This window comes from Patagioenas fasciata, chromosome 5, assembly GCF_037038585.1.
Source record: "Patagioenas fasciata isolate bPatFas1 chromosome 5, bPatFas1.hap1, whole genome shotgun sequence".
Lineage (NCBI taxonomy): Eukaryota > Metazoa > Chordata > Aves > Columbiformes > Columbidae > Patagioenas > Patagioenas fasciata.
In genome coordinates this window covers 70,648,045-70,654,044 of record NC_092524.1, presented here as the reverse complement: position 1 = coordinate 70,654,044, position 6,000 = coordinate 70,648,045, and positions in this window count along the sequence as shown.

Below are 6,000 nucleotides of genomic sequence, written 5' to 3'. Positions count from 1 at the left end.
CTAATTTGCAAAGAAAAAGTAAGAGCTTGAAGTCTATGAGAGAGGAAAAATAAATGCTGCCAGGATGAGCAGGGCTTGAGAAATTTGCTCTCCAAGCAAGTTGCCCAAGTGCCCATATCAGAGCCAACACCCAAATGCAACGCCACAGACAGCCCGTGCCTCACCCCATGGAGGTCTGGGATTAAGGTGCAGATTGAACTTCTGATCAAACAGATTCACCCACAGAATCGCAGAATGGACTGGGTGGGAAAAGCCCTCAGAGATCATCCAGTCCAACCCTTGGTCCAACTCCAGCCCATTGACCAGATCATGGCACTGAGTGCCATGGCCAATCTCAGTTTACAAACCTCCAGGGCCAGTGAGTCCAGCACCTCCCTGGGCAGCCATTCCAATGCTGACCACTCTCTCTGCACAGAATTGCTTTCTCATCTCCAGCCTCAATTTCCCCTGGCAGAGTTGAAGCCCCTGCCCCCTTGTCCTGTTGCTGACTGCAGACCCATCAGTAATAACAAACCCCACTACTTTATGCCGCTTCCTTTCACTGTTTCTTCAGCCACTGTTTTTAAGCATTTTCTCAGTCATTGAAGACATAGGATTATTCTTTGGCAAAAGAGATGTGCAAAGAAAAATAGGTACTTAATGCACATAGGGGAAACTTACAGGGCAGCCGGGAGCACCGTCCGTCGCACTGACTCCTTCTCTGCAGCCATTCAAACCCGCCTGGACACCTTCCTGTGGAACCTCAGCTGGGTGTTCCTGCTCCATGGGGGGATTTCCAGGGCCCTTCAACCCCCAACACTCTGTGACCTGCTGGAGGAGGCTTCACGCTGGCACAACCGCTCAGGTACCCACGGGGCCTTTCCCAGGTGCAGATGTGGCTCCGGGCTGGGCTCCTCCGCCAATCTCCTCAAAACCACCCTGAAATGGGTAAAACACAGGTGTCCCCACAAATCCACTTAGTACTGCTGCAGGTCCTGCAGCACAAGCACAGCGTGCATGCAGGGATATTTATTTTCCCCATATATAATTTACATTATTCTCTAACCTGTTTAATTTATTTAGCAGTTGTCTGAAATTTAAAGCAGGCTGTAGTTTCCAAGCTATCCCATTCTTCATTTTCTGAATGCACACACCACAGCTGCTCTGTCTTTACCTTTTGGCGAACACAGAGTTTTTCATTAAGAAGTGGAAATTTTAACAATACTCTCAAAGTAATCCTCCTTCATAACCCAAGACCCTGCTACCACTTCCTTTCCCATGCCCTTAACACTCGGCCTAAAATTAAGGTACTCAGGTTTTAGCCCATGCATCACAGCTATTTGGTTAAGCCATGGACAAGTTATCTCATGGATCCCAAGACCCAGCAGATGATGTGTTGTGTTTTGTGAACATCTCGGGGATGCAGGGCCAGAAACCCGGGGTCCCGGGGTGCAGCCGGCAGGGGATGCCAAGACAGCCCTTGGCAGAGCACCGAGTGCTGCAAACCCCATCCCAGAGCAGGACCCCTCCTGCACGAGGTCCCGAGCTGCCAGCAGACACGTTTCCAGTCTGATTTCAGACAAAGAGCCAGGGAGCCCTGCAAGGGAACGGCAGATCCACCACTCTACTTGGAAGCCTCAATTTTTTGTGAGAAACAGCCCTGCGTATAGAACTGGAATTTGTGCTCCGCTTGTGACCTTTCAGCGTTCGGTATGTCTTGTCTTTATTTTACCTGAGGGTTATGTCGTCATTACAGGCACCTCCATCCAGGCGGCTTCCAGCACTGATGCCTCTGCACCTGCCTCGGAGGGGACAGGAGCAGGAACCCGCTCCTGCAACCGGCTCTTGGCACCGGTTTCATCTGCAGGCTCCAGGACTCTCCCGCACCCCATGTCCCAGGTTGGGCAGCCTCCCAGTTACCTGCATTTCTGCTCCGCTCCCGTGGTGCTGGTGCTGGCTGGGGAGCAGCTCACGCTCCTGCAACACCCAGCAGTTATTTGCATTAACGCCCCTCGGAAGATGTGCCTGTCCTGAGCTCCTGACTTCCAAAATCTTATACAATGATGCTTTAGCAATGCAGAAACCCAGTTGTGACAGGGGGGTGTCCCTTCCTTCAGCAGCAGAGGAGGAGCACGCATCCCCATGGGGCAGAGGGGGACCCAAGGATGGGGCGGTCAGTTTGGGAGGGCACCTCCTAGCTCCACACTGTACTCATGCATCACACATTATTCACTTCATTAGTCTGGTTTGTATGCCTCATTTCACATGTATGAAATAGTAAATGGACTCCCGGAAAATCTCTGATTAATGTATGTCCTGGTTTTTTGCGTGGTGGGTTTATGATTATATAGCACAGGATTATCACAGAGAAACAGATGTCAGGGTGTCACCCCTTGACTGAACCCACCTCTGTTGTTCTGTGGGTGTGGGAGGACACAGGGGCAGCCCCTCCAGCCCCAAACCCATCAGTCCTGCCCAGCTGAAAACCAGAAACCAGGAGGGCTTTGCCAAAACCACCTCGATGCTTTCCATGTGCTGACCTACAACGTAGTGCGATCCTGGCTGGAAGCAGCCTATACCAACTGAGACATAAGTCCTTTCATATGGAGACTGATTTAGTTCCACAATAAATTACAACAGAATGCTTCCTCTGTCTCTCCCTGGGCTGCCAGGGAGAGGTAATTGAATTTCAGCTCTACATAGTGGACATTCAGCAAAGGCTTCAGCAGAGAAAGGAAATCATTGCTGGATAAAAATTTAAATTATGTGGTATGATCCTGGGTTTAATGAGTGGAAAGGCCAACATATATTATGCAGGAAAAAAAAATAAGTTCTAGATTATCGTTAACTTCAAGGGAACAGCATAGAATTGAAAAAAATCTATATTCGGAAATGATTTGAAGAGGGTTAATTAAGCTGGTTGGTGCCCTAAGCCTCTCTGCAGCGCTCAGCCCTGACCACTCACCCAGACAGGCACTTTCAGGCAGGAAATTACTCTTTTCCACTTATAACGTTACCCAAAGCCTCCCCACTGGCTTAGCAGTTGCTTCCTCTCAATTGTTATTTAAATGCATCACGCACCTTCAAATTATTTCTTCCCTTAATGAAGGAGATGCATCTGCTTCCTCCTCGAACATTCAAACCCAATTTTTCTGTTGCGCTTTCCAAACCTGTAATTTCAGCAGCTGTGGCAACTCTCCAGCCTACAAACAGAACCAAACAGGAATTAGAGGCGTCTCCAAGAGCAGGGGGTTTGCTGCCAGACAGCGAGGATGGGCTGGGCATGGATTGGGGTAAACGAGATTACCTGCTGTCCCAGTTTAATTAAAGAAGGTGCTTTCTCCGGGCCAGGAGGCTCCTCTCAGAGCAGTCTGGGATGCTGAAGCTGTCCATCCCACCCCGTCTCACCCCAGTGCCGCTGGCTGCAGCGCCCTGCTCAGCATCACTGAGCCCTGGGCACTGTGCCCCAGCACCCCCAGCCCCAGGGCCTGAGGCAGAGCTGCCCAGAGCCACCACTCATTGGGAGAACAGATGTGGTGGGAACAGCTGGAGCCCGCGGCATCATCCTCGGGCATCTCGCAAAAATAAGTCAAATTGAATGTGAAACGGAAAGTTTGATCAAAGCGAAGCAGGTCCTGAGCTGTGCTGCACTGACACGCGGTAAACAGAGAGAACGCGGGACTGAAAACCTCTGCAGGGAGCTGAGGTGTCAACAATCTTAATTTAATTGGTGGAGGAAAAAAGCAACGGGATGCAGCACTCCATCCGAGCTCTCAGGGTTGTTAGCAGGTATAACACCAGAGGATGGCTGGGGAGGATTAGTCTTCACATTGTAGTTGTTTGTCCTATTACAGTTGGAGATCTACAAACCTAACACGACATTAGTTGGGTGTTCAAAGCGAGGAGATGTTCCAGTGACAATGGCTTGTCTGGTGTCACCACCCGCACTGCTACAGGTGACATGCGCCCCACTGCCTATTTTCATACTCCTCTTCATATTGACTTCCCTGACTCCAATTCTTTTTCTCTATTTTTTTACAAAGCTTTGCCTATAAGGCAACAAAATGCAGATTCATTCCCACACATCCGTGGCACCAAAAGCAGACAAGCATCTCGCTATCTGTAGAGCAGACCTGGGACATATCTTCTAATTTGGAATGGTCACTGTGATTGCTTACTGCCATCATTCTGCTTCAGGAGGAAACCAAACAACAGCTGGCAGCTATCAGAGAACTAGAGATGCAGCTGTTTGAGGGGAAAAGCCTGGCTTTGCCAGCAGCACCTTTTTTTAACCCTTTGCATTTCCAATGCTTTTACTGTTCATCTGTATTTCATAAAAGTGTTTATTTTTCTTCTAGCCTTTCCCGCACAATTAATCACTCCAAGGGTCTGTAGTTGAAGCCTGAAACCATACATACCTGTCCATCCTTGCACGTGACATTGCCGGTCTCTGCTGTCAAGAGCTTTCATTTTGTGGGCCAAGCTCTTTCCCAAAATTAAGAAAATAGAGCTCAATGGGGCTCCCAAAACAAGGACATACAAAGGAAGAAGCAATAAACATGAAAAAGACAATTTTGTTGTGCACAGGGCACCACACCGAGCATTTGTCTCCCCAGAGCCCTCATTTCAAAGGGATGGGGGCAACGTGCAAAGGTGCAGAAAAGAGCTGGAGAAGCATTTGCTGGAGAAATGTCCATAAATGAAAGAAGGCAGAGCTGCAGATAGGAGAGAGTCCTGGGGATCACTGTTCTTCACCCCGAGGAGAAAGGCAGAGCAGGGAATGGGAAATCCCAAGGGGAACTCGGGTATCATTGCTACCCGTGAGTACCATTAACCCTGTTCCATGTGTCAGGCTGGAGCCCTGTGAACCCCAATGTACACACACAGGTTAGGGGCTTAACACTTATTAGAAAGATAGTACGCTTGGTTTGGTAACCAATTATATTAATGTTATTTGCACTGCTTAGTTTTTCTAGATATTTTCCCAGCTCTATGTTTACCTGAAGCCACAGTTTGTCAGTTTATGCTAATTTTTCTCAAAACTACCTTGCCACAATATATGTGTGTGTGTATTTCTTTTTTCCAAAGATCATATGGTGACATAACAGCGTGCAAATCCAGTCAGGAGTGAGGGATAACACGATAAAAACGTGATGTTTGAACTTAATGTCTTCCCTACCTACCTGTGCTGCAACTTGTTCAGATTTAACTCTGCTGCTCTCCCAATCTCTTCTACACTCCATTTCTCTATATTGTGAAGTTTATCCTGTGGGAGTCTCAGAGGAGGATACATGAAATTATGTGATCTACACACATCGGCTATTCCTGGCACTGACAACTTCTGATTCCATAAAATATCTACGCCGCAAAAGAGAAAACTGAGTCTTTCTGCTCAAAAGAAGGAACAGCGGGAAAGAAAATACTGAGGCTGGGTTTCAGCAGAGACGGAGCCGGACACGGGTCCTTGACCTCGGAGAACAGATGATTCATAATTCAATACAAATAAACAGGACAATCAAGAACTCAAGGAAGGGTCAATCTACCTCCTGAATCTGAACATCTACGACCCATCTTGTGTTTCTTCCCTGCCCTTTTCTCAGCCACCTTACCTTCAGGATTGATGTAATTAAGAGTGAAAAATCACCAAGAGCAAAGGGGCAGGGCTGCCTTGGAGGAGTCACCTTTGCCATCGTCACCCACCGCTGCCCTGACCATGCCAAACACATGATGGGTTTTCCCACAGCAGAAAAAGTGAGATTATGGGAAGAAAGAGGAGCAGGAAAATAAAAGCTTTGAGCCTGGAAAGAATCTGGGTGGCTTCGACCATGAAAGAAAATGCCTGCTAGATCCAAATAACAGCAGCTCCCTATCTCAGCAGCCAGCATACACAGCAATTAACCCAGCTGGAGATGCCCCAAAGTGGGCTGGAGAGAGGGGCTGTGGGGACAGCGCGGTGACACCAGCTGCCACCAGGCAAAACACACCATGGTAGCTTGAGGGGAAACAGCTATTTCCCTGTCA